Source organism: Protopterus annectens, chromosome 4.part0 (genome assembly GCF_019279795.1).
Source record: "Protopterus annectens isolate FY-2018-M chromosome 4.part0, PAN1.0, whole genome shotgun sequence".
Taxonomy (NCBI): domain Eukaryota; kingdom Metazoa; phylum Chordata; order Ceratodontiformes; family Protopteridae; genus Protopterus; species Protopterus annectens.
This window is the reverse complement of record NC_056733.1, coordinates 1,765,049,905-1,765,064,515: the sequence shown is the minus strand read 5'-3', so window position 1 is coordinate 1,765,064,515 and position 14,611 is coordinate 1,765,049,905.

Here is a 14,611-nt window from a genome sequence, read left to right as displayed (position 1 = left end):
ATATTGCTATTGTATAGTGTACACAATCCTAGCTGTTGTATCTTACGCCATATGTTTTGGCCGAAATGGAAAAGACAGCCTTTAGACACAGCCCCATTGATATTCAACCTAATACTCTTCATGGCAGCAGTTTCATAATCTGAGAGCACATACTTCACAGATGGTTCAAACCTATTGTCAGACAACAGGTTAAAGATAACATGCCACATGTAATTGTATGCCTTGAGTGACTTTTTTGACATTAGGCAATACACCAGTGGAATGGCCTTACTATAATTCCCAAAGTTGACTAGGCCATGTACACTATACAGTTGTCTGCAGCACACACCCTTGCAAAAGAAGGTCCCATCCATTAGCCAGATTGTAGCTCTACTGAGGTCATATACATTGTTTATAGCACTGAACAGAACCACTGTGGTGCCAGTGCCTATATCTGACAATGTTTTGCTAATGAAACTACCAGCCTTCAAAGGGAACTTTTGGAAATTTATAGTATTTAGATTTAGAGTGTCATCCCTTTCTGCTAGGAACACTTTCCAACATACATGGCTAACCTGTTGCAGCAAGGCTTTCCTACTCGGGACTTCATGTATAGTTGCCAGGGATGTGGAAGCTAGGGTGTCGTCTACAACTAGGCACAGATTGTCCCTACTAAGTCTGGCTCTATCCTTCACATCAGAGCTCACGATATACCATTGTACTTCCCCGGGTTCACCTGCATGGTTTTGCTGGACTGACTTTTCCAGCCGTTCACCATTGGCTACAACAGTTGTAATGGCCCTAACCTCTACAATTTCCTGTGATTTTGTATTTGCACCCCCAGTACCTTTTAGTTTGCTGACTTCTCTCACAATGATAGAGGAAACCTTCGATCACAAGGATGTCTTTGCTGTGTTGGGACTGTACAGTGGGGTAAACATTGCCTATAACTCCAAGACCGTTCATTTGGAACTCGTCCATTGTTTTGTGTAGGTGATACACAGTACGTAGTGTACAGCTTGTAATCCTTGTTTATACTGACTTTTGGCGGCAGTTTACCAGATGTTCCTGCTACTGTTATGTCTGGAGGTTCGACTAATCCATGTGAGAATTGTAACTACTGTGGTTTTATTGATAGTAGTGCTCAGTTTCTACACCCTGATACAGGCTATTTGCACCATATTAAAATCAGTGTGGATTTCTTGACCCCTCATGTTGTTTATTTGAGCTATTGTGTAATCTGTAGAGCATTCTATGTGGGCAAGATGGACAGGTGATTAAAGGAAATGATTAGAGAGCACCTTTATAGTATCTGTGTTTGTTCACTGAATAATACCCTTTCCAAGCATGTTTTGGCTGAAGGGGATGACCATGGGTTCAGGTTCATAGTCACAGATATGGTGCAACCTAGCCTACGTGAAGGGGATGTTGTTAACTATACTGAAACTAGGGAAGTGAAATGGATTATCAGGTTGAGGGCTGACCATAGTAGGGGACTTAATGAGCAGGTCCCCCTTAAACTGATTTTGAGAGGCCACCCATTACGGACTTAAGACCATGTTCTATGTTTGATGAGTATTTATATGTATTTTTAGTCTGCTATACTAAGTTGCTTTTATTATATTCTATCTATATTGTTTTTCTTTTAATATGTGTTATGTAGAGTGCCTCTGATTTGCATAATGGGCTAATGGCTCTGATAGGTTGTTTCTGATTGTGGATTAAGAATGTCCAATATATATTAAGTGCTTGTGGGATACATTTTTATAGGTCTGATGAAGCTGTTGTGAAAGCACTTACCTTTTTATGCATTAAACTTGTTTTATAATGGCATGGCTGTTGCTTTGTTCCGCTGTGTTATTTTTGGTTTTATGTGCTGTTATACGTTTTGACAACGGAACATTAATATCTATCTTTGGCTTTATCTGAACATTATCATACTACTTTAAATTAATCAAATCCTCATTTTTTTATTTTCCTTTATAATGATTAGTATAGAAGTGCATTACTGTCTACTGAAATATGTTTTCCTATTTTAGCCAATACTTTTATTATTATAAGATCAAACTGTATAAGGGTGATGTGCGGAGCTGTAGTAACTACAGAGGGATTAAATTGATCAGTCACAGCATGAAGTTATGAGAAAGAGTAGTGGAAGCTAGGTTAAGAAGGGACGTGATGATTAATGATCAGCAGTATGGTTTCATGCTGGGAAAGAGCACTACAGATGCGATGTTTGCTCTGATAGTGTTGATGGAGAAGTACAGAGAAGGTCAGAAGGAGTTGCATTGTGTTTTTGTAGACTTAGAGAAAGCATATAACAGGATGCCTAGAGAGGAGTTGTGGTATTGTATGAGGAAGTCGGGAGTGTCAGAGAAGTATGTAAGAGTGGTACACGATATGTACGAGGGTAGTGTGGCAGCGGTGAGGTCTGCAGTGGGAGTGATGGATGCGTTTAAGGTGGAGGTGGGATTACATCAAAGATCAGCTTTGAGCCCTTTCTTATTTGCAGTGGTGATGGACAGGTTGACGGACGAGCTCAGATAGGAGTCCCCTTGGACTATGATGTTTGTAGATGACATTGTGATCTGTAGTGAGAGTAGGGAACAGGTGGAGGAGACCCTGTAGAGATGGAGATATGCTCTAGAGAGAAGGGGAATGAAGGTAAGCAGGACTAACACAGAATATATGTCTTTGAATGAGAGGGAGGCTAGAGGAATGGTGAGGATGCAAGGAGTAGAGGTGGTGAAAGTGGATGAGTTTAAATACTTGGGATCAATAGTTCAGAGTAATGGTGAGTGTGGAAGAGAGGTGAAGAAGAGAGTACAGGCAGGATGGAGTGGGTGGAGAACAGTGTCAGGAGTGATTTGTGACAGACGGGTATCAGTAAGAGTGAAAGGGAAGGTCTACAAGAGGGTAGTGAAACCAGCTATGTTATATGGGTTGGAAACAGTGGCATTGACAAAAAGGCAGGAGTTAGAGCTGGATGTGGCAGAGTTAAAAATGTTAAGATTTGCACTGGGTGTGACGAGGGTGGATAGGATTAGGAATAAGTATATTAGAGGGTCAGCCCAGGTTGGAAGGTTTGGAACAAAGCCAGAGAGGCAAGATTACATTGGTTTGGACATGTGCTGAGGAGGGATGCTGAGTATATTGGGAAAAAGATGCTAAGGATGAAGCTACAAGCTAACAGGAAAAGAGGAAGGCCTAAGATAAGATTTATGGATGTGGTGAGAGAGGACATGCAGGTGGTTGGTGTGACAGAGCAAGATGCAGAGGACAGGAAGAAATGGAAACAAATGATCCGCTGTGGTGACCCCTAATGGGAACAGCCGAAAGAAGATGATGATGATGATGAAACTGTATTCTACTGACTGTATAATTTATCAAGGTGGTGACTGTGAAGGGTCACATATCAGTCCATCCAGCTAGCCATTTAGTCAATAAAGAAGCAAATAAACTAGAACACTGGGACACAGCCCTGGAATCATGCCCTGGACATGGTGTTTTACTTGTGAGTGCCTTGTACCTGAGTAGCACATTTAGTCCAGTCAGGCTCAACCTGGAAAAAAAAAAAACGTGTGGAGCAGTCGTGTATTCATTCATCACCTGCAAGTTGAAATGTGAAAGTCAGGTGTGATGTCAGTCAAGTAGATAGCAGAAACATGATGGATTAAGTTGGAGTATGACCCAAAAATGGAAAATGGCTTTTCATAGCTAGATTAGTACTAGGCTAGCTGCCCTTGTGGATCATTTTTTTATCTTAGCCGATTACTCCATGTAAGAATCAAACCTTGCACCTTGTGTCTGTAAGGTAAACACCTTACCATTATACCAACCTGTGATTCCTAAACAATTTCCCCTACAAAGGTGAGAACCAAACTCTGTACCTTGTGTTTGTGAGGCAGACACCCTAATTATTATACCAGCCCCAACAGTCTTGGTATATGGCATGCTTTTTCACTGCCAGGGAATGAGCCAGAGCTTTTACAGAAAGTTGGAAAGTGCCAGCTAGATATAGCTGGTCATAGTTGTACACACAGGGAGGGCTCTGGAACCAGATTTGTCATTTGAGTATGGAATCTCTCTCTCTCTCTCTCTCTCTCTCTCTCTCTCTCTCTCTCTCTCTCTCTCTCTCTCTCTCTCTCTCTCTCTGTGTCTCATTCTAGCAATGACCATTAGGAAAGTCCTTCTGCAAATGTGTGGATAATCACAAGCCCCCAACATGGTGCCATACAGCTGGACATTTTGATAGGGAAGAATGGGCGCCCTCAAAGTGGCTGTCAGCTGCAGAAAAGAAAAATAACTCAGATATCTGGCTGTATGCATCTAATGGCTGTTCAGATTCACTTGCCTTCTTGAAAACCTTAGAAAAAAGAAGTTATGTACTTACGATAACATTCCATGTATTTTGTTCATCTCACCTTCATTCTTACAGATGGGTTCGGAGCCAATCCCCGGCTCCGAATTGGCCTACTACAAAGCTCGAGGTCTTCAGACAGCTCGAGGCCAAGTCCCAATCTCATGATGCACCTAGAGTTACCTCAGATCTTGTTTGCTGCGTATAATAATACCATATGTCATTCTATCACTCTGTAACAGAAAGCCAGAGAAGGGTTGAGCAACCAGGAAAAATCTAGCATCTCGGTCTTCAAAAAACCCTGGAGGGGTAGGAGGGTGGGAAGTAAGAATGAAGACAAGATGAACAACTCACATGGAACATTATGGTAAGTACATAACTTCTTTATGTGAAGTTGTTCTATCTCGATGTTCATTCTTACAGATGGGTAGCATCCCAAGCACCATCTATCTCAGGTGGCTCATGGGAGTATGTTTTTTCAGGACAGTAGACCCAAAGGAAGCCCTGTCCCTGGAGGCCCTGTCAACTTTGTAATGAGTGATAAAGGTATGAGGTCTTGACCAAGTGGCTGCTGCACAAATGTTGTCTATAGGGAGTTTAGCAGAAAAAGCAGAGGACGTAGACTCTTCTCTGGTAGAATGAGCCTTAATTTTGCGTTGTAAGGGCATATTAGCAGCTGAATAAACAAATGTTATATAATCGGATAACTGCTTAGACAGTGTTGTTTTTGCCACTGGCATACCTTTTCTGCAATCTGAAAAGGAAACAAAAAGCTGTTCTGATTTCCTAAACTCTTTTGTCCTATCCAAGTAAAATCTGAGCTGTCTATGAACATCAAGCTTGTTCAGCATATACTCTAAGTTGTTGGAGCGATTGGGGAAGAACACTGGCAAATCAATAATTTGGTTAAGGTTAGCTTCAGTACAAACTTTAGGCAAAAAGGAGGGATTATTTCGTAGTGAGACTCTGTCAGCATGGAATATCAAATAAGGAGGCTTAATGGACAAGGCTTGAAGCTCTGACACTCTGCGGGCAGAAGTGAGAGCTACTAAAAAGATCTTCCATGACAAATATTTCAAATTGCATGAGGAGGCTGGTTTGAATGGAGGGAGAATAATGCGAGAAAGCATAACATTTAGATTCTATAGGGTATACGGGGATTTCACAGGTGGTCTGAGGTAAAAAGTCCCTTTGAGAAAAGCTCTGGATAGTTTGTGTGACATTATGTTCAATCCTTCAAATCCAAAGTGAAAGTTAGAGATAGCAGCAAGCTGAACCCGAACTGTTGCTGCTGCAGCTCCTTTGTTGAAAATCATGGTCAAAAACTCTAGTATAGAGGCCATAGGGGCTAGGTAGGGATCAATGTTGTTTTGAGAGGCCCATATAGAAATTTTTTTTCCATTTGCTCAGGTATAGTTTCCTCGTAGAGGATTTATGAGATGATATTAGAATTTGCTGCATCTCATTAGAAAGGTTATGGAACCTGGCTGTGATGGGAATTGGAGCAGCCATGCTGTCAGCTTCAGGGATTAAAGAGAGAGATGAAGTTCCCCCAACGAGTGTGTCAGAAGATCTGGAACTGGGTCCAGAATCCAAGGGTCCTCCAACTGATGAAATTGAAGGAAGGGGAACCAAATATGATGAGGTCAGTGAGGGGCTATTAGAATGATGGTCCTTCCCAGAGCTTTTGCTTTCTGTAGTACTTTGGGTATCAAGGGAGTTGGTGGGAATGCATAGAGGAGACCCGGAGGCCAATCATGTACGAGTGCATCCCTTGGGGCTTCTCCCAGAGGGGGAATCAGGGCAAAGTAGCTTCTGCATTTCATGTTCATGTGGTTGGTGAAAAGGTCGCAGCAAGGCTGGCCCCACCTGCGGAGCAAGGCTGGCCCCACCTGCGGAATATCCTGTCTGCTATTTCTTTCTTGAGGGACCACTCATGGGGCAACAAAATTGCTCTGCTCAGCTTGTCTGCTATCACGTTGAATTTCCCCGAGATGTATGTTGCTAACAGAAAGCACTGGGTGGATGTAGCCCATTGCCATACTTTTAGAGCCTCGCGACAAAGGGGGTAGGACCTGGTTCCTCCTTGTTTGTTCATATACCAGACCACTGACATGTTGTCTGTCTGAATCGCAACTGTACCCAGAGGAAGAGAGTCCTGGAAGTACTGCAACACTAAAAGTACTGCTCTCATCTCTAGGACATTGATATGCAGATGTGTCTCCTGATCGGTCCATGTGCCTTGGGCTGTTCTTCCCTGAAAATGCCCCCCATCCTATCAGAGAAGCGTTCATGGTCACTGTGGCCGCTGGTGGGGGTAGAACAAAAGGATGACCTATCGTGACATGAAGTGAGGTCAACCACCAATGAAGATCCTTTCTGCATGTGTTTGTGATCATTGTAAGATGAGACATTGGGATCTCTTGGTAAGACCATTGAGAGAACAACAGCCACTGCAGAATCTGCATGTGCATGCGACCCAACGGTATGGCTAATATTGTGGCTGCCATCATGCCTAACAATTTTAGTACCTCTGATGCTGGAGCCTTGTTTTTGGATATGATATTGTAGACCTGCTGACGGAGTATTAAGACTCTTTCTGCTGGAAGTCTCAAGGTGGTGGTGGTGGTGTCCAATTCTGCTCCAATAAAAACGATATGTTGCAATGGCGACAAGGCAGATTTTTCTGAGTTTATTGTAATGCCCAGATGACTGCAGAGTGAAAGAGTGGTGTCCCTGGCTTGTATAAGTTTATGCCTGGTGGTGGCAGTAAGGAACCAATCATCTAGGTATGAAAACACCTGGAATCCTAAATGTCTCAGGTGAACCATGACCACTGCCATACATTTGTGAACACTCTGGGGGCTGTAGTGAAATCAAAGGGCAGGGCTCCCAGACAGAAGCGCAGATGATCCCTGGATGGTCTGGCCATTTTTATGTGGCAGTACGCATCCTGAAGATCTATCGAGCACATCCAATTGTCTTTCCCTAAAAAGGGAAGTATCGACTGAAGCGCGACCATCTGGAACTTCTCTTTCTTGACAGATTTGTTTAGTCTCCTGAGGTCCAAAATAGGTCTCCAGTCCCCTGCCTTTTTTGGAACTAAAACGAATCTTGAGTAAGTTCCAGATCCTATCTAGTCTGCTGGGACTGGTTGGATGACACTTTTTCTTAGCAACAATCGGACCTCTATTGTTGCCTGTTCCCTCCCTGTAACTAGGTGAAACGTCCGGGGATTTTTCTTGTCAGTGGAGGGGTGTGATGAAAGGAATGAAATATCCTCTGGAAAGTATACTTTGTACCCAGTTGTCATTTGTTATTTTGAGCCAGGCGTCTGGATACAAAGATAAGCAACCCCCGACTGCTTCCAGAGTAGAACAGTCGGGCCTCCTTTCAGAAGCGCTGATAGGGCTTCCCAGAGAACTGATCTCTGTCACCCTGGTTTTGTGGACCCCCTCTGCTGCGAGGGCGGCATCTTCCATTATTGCCCCTCCTCTGCCCCTGGAGGGGGGTTCACTACATGGGCTTTACGGAACCACATCTTTCCTCCCCTTTGACCCTTGTGGTAGGGTCTGGTAGAAGTGGAAAAATGGACTCCGACAGCAGACAGGGTCTTTCCTTCCTGCTCACACCTGGTCAAAGTTTCCTTAACTTTAGGCCCGAAAAGGGACGAGCCATCAAAAGGGGTGTTGACAAAGGATGGCTTAAAGGGCTCTGCGAAGGAACATAAGCGCATCCAGGAGTGTCTCCTAAGAGCAATTCCTGTTCCCGCTGCTCTGCTCGCTCCATCAGCTGCATATGAAATGAGGTGCATGGACAGGTTTACTATGGAACTGAGGGTAGCAAGCTAGGTGGCAACTTTATCTGAAGCTCCTGCAGCTACTGTACCCTAAAGAGTATCTCCGAGCTCTTTTAGGAGATCTCTTTGCAGTCTAGTAAAATGGGTGAGATAGTTGAGCGAACGCAGTGCAAAAGTCACTGAACTGTACGTGCGCTTCCCATATCTATCCATGATCCTAGAATCTCTGTTAGGATGGATAGAGGAGGTTGTTTCCTACATTTCCTTTTTGGTGGCTGCTGCCACCACCATGGCATCAACTGGCACTCCTTTAGTAAGAAAATATTTGTCCTGGGGGCAGAAATAAATTTATTAAGCCTCCTAGGGATAGGCTCCATGGCGTCCGGAGACTCCCATGCCCTCCGTGAGACCAGCTGCATAAGCTCATCAAAGGGCAGAGACACCCAAGAGGTGGAGAGCTGAGACCCGAAAGCCTTCAGGAGAATCGACTTGTCTTCAAGTAGGGTTGTTGGACTGCCAGTCACCCCTCTGCCTAAGGATTTCTAATATCTCAGCAAAAGAGATATCCTCAAAGGGGGACCGTGGGGACCCTTCTGATTCATCCAAGTTGGTATCAGATGTGAGACACTCCTGTATGGAATCTAAATGCTTCCTCTTACAGATTCTCTTCCTGGGAACCTCATCAGTGGGGACTTCTGGTGAGGTCTCAGAAGAGCAGGGACCACCCAATGTTGCTTCCTGAGGCTCTGGTTCTCTACGCTTAGCAAGAATATGTAAAGCAGAAGCAGACACAAGCACTTTTGGGGAGGAGGCAGCCGGACCTGAAGTCAAAGATGTCTTAGGAGACATAACTCTCCTAAAGACTTTGAAGGCACCTCTGCTCTGATGAGAAGGGACCGATGGATCCAAGGAAACCGTCGATACCCCCGGCACCGGGACAGTGGGCTCCAAGCCAGAGGTAGGAGTCGAGCTTATCCAAGCCAAGGCCCCAAGAGGCAGAGTCGGAACTGACAAGTCTGTACGACTATCCTCCCTGGACCTGACCAGAGAGTGTCGGCTCCTAGATTCTTCAGTCAGTGCCGAGGACGTCAGAGTAAACAGAGCCGAGGACACTGAAGCAGGCGTCGGCTCTGAAGGCTCAACAATCATCAAGCCCGACTCCTCTGGCTCCAAAGGACCGGTATGGCTCAGAGGAGGAAAAGTAGTAGATGGTAAAAGGGTCTTCGGTTCCGAAGCCATTTGGGTCAGAGCCGATAAAATTTTAGCAAAGGCCGGTGCCTGTAAAAACTTCTGCACCACATGATCCACATCCAAATCAGAAAGGCTTATCAAAGACCGAAATGAGTGGATAGAAGGAGGTACAGATTGCAGGAGTGGAGACTTAGGCATTTCGGATACCAGTTCCAGAACTGGGGACAGGCACTGAAAGGACAAGACAGTCGGCTCCGAGGACTGTGGGACTGATGTTGAAGGTTTTTTTGATTTTTTAAGCAGAATCCTTAGAAGACTTTGAGGATTTGCTAGATCTGTCCTGGTTGATCAAAGCTTCTGGAAAGGATGGTTTGACTAAACCTCTGTCAATTAACTTTCTATTTCTCTCCTGGAGAACCGTAGAAGAGAAAGAATGACAAATGGAGCAACTTTCCTGAAGGTGCAATGCTCCCAAACAGTAAACACAATTCACATGACTGTCAGTGACAGACATTTTTTGTCCACATTTAGGGCATTTCTTAAACCCTGATTTATGGTGTTTATCTTTATCCTGGTCAGCCATACTGGAACACACAATCTCAAGAGGGTACTGTAATGAACTAGACACACTCAAAAAAGTATCAAACAAGCCCTTTTAAAACTATGGGCTAATAAGCACACACACACTCTCTCTATACTATTTATCTAAAACTCTAAAGACTAAATATCTAAATATTCAAAGCTGTGACAGAAAAAAGTCACTATTCAAAGGCCCACAACTACTATATAAACTACTATTCAAACTACAGTAAAGATTTAACAAGGCCTAAAATAAAACGAGGCCAAGAGAGCTAACTACTAGTTAAGAAAAAAGGCACACCAAGGAAAGGGAAGCTACACAATAAGCTATAAGAGCTAAGTCTAAAGATAAATATATGAAAAAATCTTTTTTTAAGTATTTTAATAAATTTGAAGAAAAAAGTTTTGTACTGGCCCGAGTTATGCGAGGAACCTCCGATCTATTGCAGAGGCAAACTTGATCTAAGGTAACTCTAGGTGCATCATGGGATAGGCTGTCTGAAGACCTCGAGCTTTGCAGTAGGCCGACTTGGTGGTGAGGATCGGCTCCGAAACCATCTGTAAGAATGAACGGAGAGATAGAACAACTTCACAGCAGTGCTTTTTCATGTATGCCTGGAGAGGCATGACTGCAAGATATAGCTTTCCAGATCTGAACTTAAGTGGATAATCATTACTGGATTTCCCTTTTACTCAAAGAACAAAAGGCATCTCATAATTTTACCAGAGCACCTTGGTCCAAAGATCTATAACTGACATTGTACTCATGTCATCAGACATAAGACAACATGTTCTGGATACAAAGGTCATGAGACCTGACCTTTCCACTGATCACCACTAGGTGGCACGATGGCTAGATGGATATGACAGAGGCTGGACAGACCTGGGAGATCAGAACACATAGTAAGGATGAACTAGGAATGCCTAGCAGATGTTTCTGTGGAAAATGAGTTTGGGTCCTACCTGAAGAAGTGTTTCTTCTACATAGCAGAGTAGGCCATGTATGTGGAGTCTGAAAGCACCCTGTTCAAGACCTTAGTATTAGGTGAAATGTGTTCAGTACCTTTTCATGGCAGTAAACCTAGGATCTGCTGGTGAACATCAGTAGTGAGGGTAAGCATGAAGTTAAAAAATGAGGCCTTATTTGCAGTAGTAGCAAGGGATCATAAACTGTGAGGCTAAAAAGGTAGCAGTTATGACAGTCACTGAAGTAAAAGTTCAGGTATGGGGAGAGTTTGGATAGGCTATGCAAATTTAAATGGCATCAAAAAAGTTCTAACAAACTATCTCTTGTGATTCAGGGTGAGAGGTGGCATAACATTTTAAACCTCTGTCCACAGTGCTTCAGAGGTGGCCCATTAACTTCACAAAAAATATTTGGCTTCACATTTAATAAAACATTTTAGAAATGCAAAGTAAAGTGATCCAGCAGCCTGAGCATATGAACTGGACTTTCCTGGACTCCAGTCCAATAGTTAATTACCATTCAGTGGTTCCTTTAACAGGGAAGATATGCTATTGCTCTGGAAGGCATTTTCCCCACTGGACAATATTAGTAGGATTTGACTGGTGGAAACAGTGAATGAGAGACTGCCGTTAGCTAAGATGTCAATCAAGAAGCAGAGAACCAAAAGTGCAACAAATGAACTATGCATAAGGCTAATTATGCTAATTATCATTAGTATTATCTGTAAAAATCAAAGAGCGGATTTTAATCAGTTTCATTAACAACAAAACTGGTAACTTACAAACACAGTCCTAGGCAGTACAGTTTTGTGTATGGTAGGTGTAGTTCGCCTAATTGCACTGATTTATTTGAGGCTATGACTGATGCTATCAATGAGCGCAATTTTATCCATTCCACTTATCTTGAACTTTCTAATGCATTTGATATGATTCTTTATACAGGTGCTGTTGATAAACTTACCATCTTAAATATTAACCCCTATATTGCTTATTTTGTTAATTGTCTGTTTGATGTACATAGAGGTTGAGAGTTGGTGGTACCTTGTCAAGTAATACATTGATCTCTAGTTGACCCCTCAGGGCTCTCTGGTGGGTCCCCTTCTTTCTGTATCAACTACACTGATGTGGATACATACATCTGGGGTTTGTAGCTGATAAAATTAACAGACCACTGCAAACTGGGTGTCATTATTCATTCCCTAACAGACTATTATATTATCATTCCTTAACAGACTATTATATTCTCCAAGAAGGTCTAGAAAGAGTCAGCACCTGGTGTTCTGGCCATGGCCTTATACTTACTGCAAAAATGTAGTACAGTAACATTTGGAAAATAGCTCTTTCTCACTAATTATCACATAAATGGAACCCAGGTTAAGGTCAATATAGTGTTTAAATACCTAGGCACTTTTGTTGACAACAGACTGCCCTTTGATTACTAAGTGTAAGAGATCTTTTTTCATTCTCACATTAATTATAAAAGGTATGTCCTCAATATCCAGGGAGGTGTTCCTCTATATTCTTCCCTTATTCAGCCAGTCATTGAACATAACTCTCCAATGGGTATGTACCTTACCAAACATATATTGCAACTTGAAATACCTCATTGTTTGGGTCATAGTCAAGACTTCATCCCATATTCTCAATGGAGCTGGATCCCGAGTTGCTGGATCATTTTTCAGTGGTTTATTTCAGAGTTGCTTTCCATTCTAGCAATTAAAATCTAACTTTGCTGCTCTGCAAAGGTCCACCTAATACTTGCAAAAACTTTGGCACTCACACTTCACCTCACTGCCCCACTTACACCCCATTAAATCATAAAAAAACTGTAACTGTGAAGGAGCTCTAGCACTAAGTAGCACTCTTGCTTTTGGTTCATCAGCCCCCCATCTGTTCTTGTTGTAAACAGAAAGTTCTACAGTTTCTTTTTTGTGAACTCTAGCCATACTAGTGCAGAATGAAAACAACAGTTCAATAACAAATTCCTTTAACTCGTGTAAACCTTGCATTATCTATTAAACATTTTGAAATCCCATATACCTTCCTTCCCCTCTACTCATGTCATGTTCATTAATCACACTACTAATTACAGCATTGTATGAATGTTCCTTCCATTCTTTTCCCTCTGACATATACTTAACACACTTTAATAAAGAAAAATAATTAATGTTTTACATCTTCAACACAGTTAAGCAAAATTCACATTTCTATGACTGTAATACTAATTAAATAAAACATCCTCATTAACTCTATCATCGCTTAATCCCATCACTATACATCTGTTAATATAGCAATAACCCACGCCTGGGTGTGGGTAATGCTGGATTTACCCACGGTTGGTGTGGTTTGGTCACAAGGGCGAAGTCCGAGTGGCCAAACAAAGCCAACCGTGGGTAAATCCAGCATTACCCACCAGGCGTCTTGCTATTATACAATGACATTATTTAAGAAAAAAACTAATTACTTTTCTTAAATAATGGCATTGTACAATGCCTCCTTGCTGCCCTTCCGCAGCTGTCTGGTATTCTGCGGCAGTTCTGATGTACTGCGCATGCCTATGCAGTACATCAGAGCTGTGGGCAAAAGCAACGGAGAAAGCAAGATCTCCGTTGCTTTTTACAAACTGTTTTGCTATGTTAAATGGGTTTAACATAGTGAGATAGCTTTAAAAAAAGAAACAGAGAATCTCCGTTGCTTTTTTTAAAGCTGTATCGGTATGTTAAACCCATTTAACATAGCGAGACAGTTTTGAAAAAAGCAACGGAGAAAGCAAGATCTCCGTTGCTTTTTACAAACTGTCTCGCTATGTTAAAGGAGTTTAACATAGCGAGACAACTTTAAAAAGCAATGGAGAATCTCCGTTGCTTTTTTTAAAGCTGTCTCGCTATGTTAAACTTGTTTAACATAGCGAGACAGTGTGACGCAATGGAGATCTTGCATTCTCCGTTGCTGTAAAAAAAGAGTTATAGTAATGGAAAAAGTCCGGGTGACCGGACCTTTTTCCATTACTATAACTCTGATTAACAACATGCACGCTGACCAATCAGCGTGAATGTTTTTGAATATTAATGGGGGGTCATTGTATAATTTAGCTCTACAACCTGATGTATCTGTATTAAAGTGGCCTCCTCATACAGTATTCCGCCAAGTACACAGAAACCCATATCATTTCATACTGCTTTACTTCTGAATCTTTTTGATTTCACCATGAACATTTCCACAACTTTATTTGTTTGTTAATGCTATCAGTGTAATTACAGCGACATCTGTGGTTTCCCTTGCTTTTTCTACTATGATGCCTTTAACTTTAAACAAATGTAATCTTTACTTCTTGCACCCTTTCTCTGTAAGACTACATAGACTTTTTACTCTACATCACCTAAACTGTTTTAACTATTATTTAAATGCACATCATGCAAAAAAATGCATGCATACATCTTCCCGCTTCCTTTCTAGATCTAAAAACACCATTCTTTTTTTAAGTAAGCACCTTATGATGTCATAGGTTCATAGGTTCACAGATTAGTACTAAGCTAACTGCCTTTGCGAGCCATTTTAAGCCTAGCCATTTATCCCTTGTGAGACTCAAACCCTGCACCTTGTGCTTGCAAGGCAAACACCTTAACCATTAGGCCACCCTCTCAACCCCAGGCCACCCTCTCAACCCTCTCATTCTATATTTAGGTTCTTCCTTTACCCCTCCCTCTCACATTTAAAGAAACAATTATCCTCTTTTA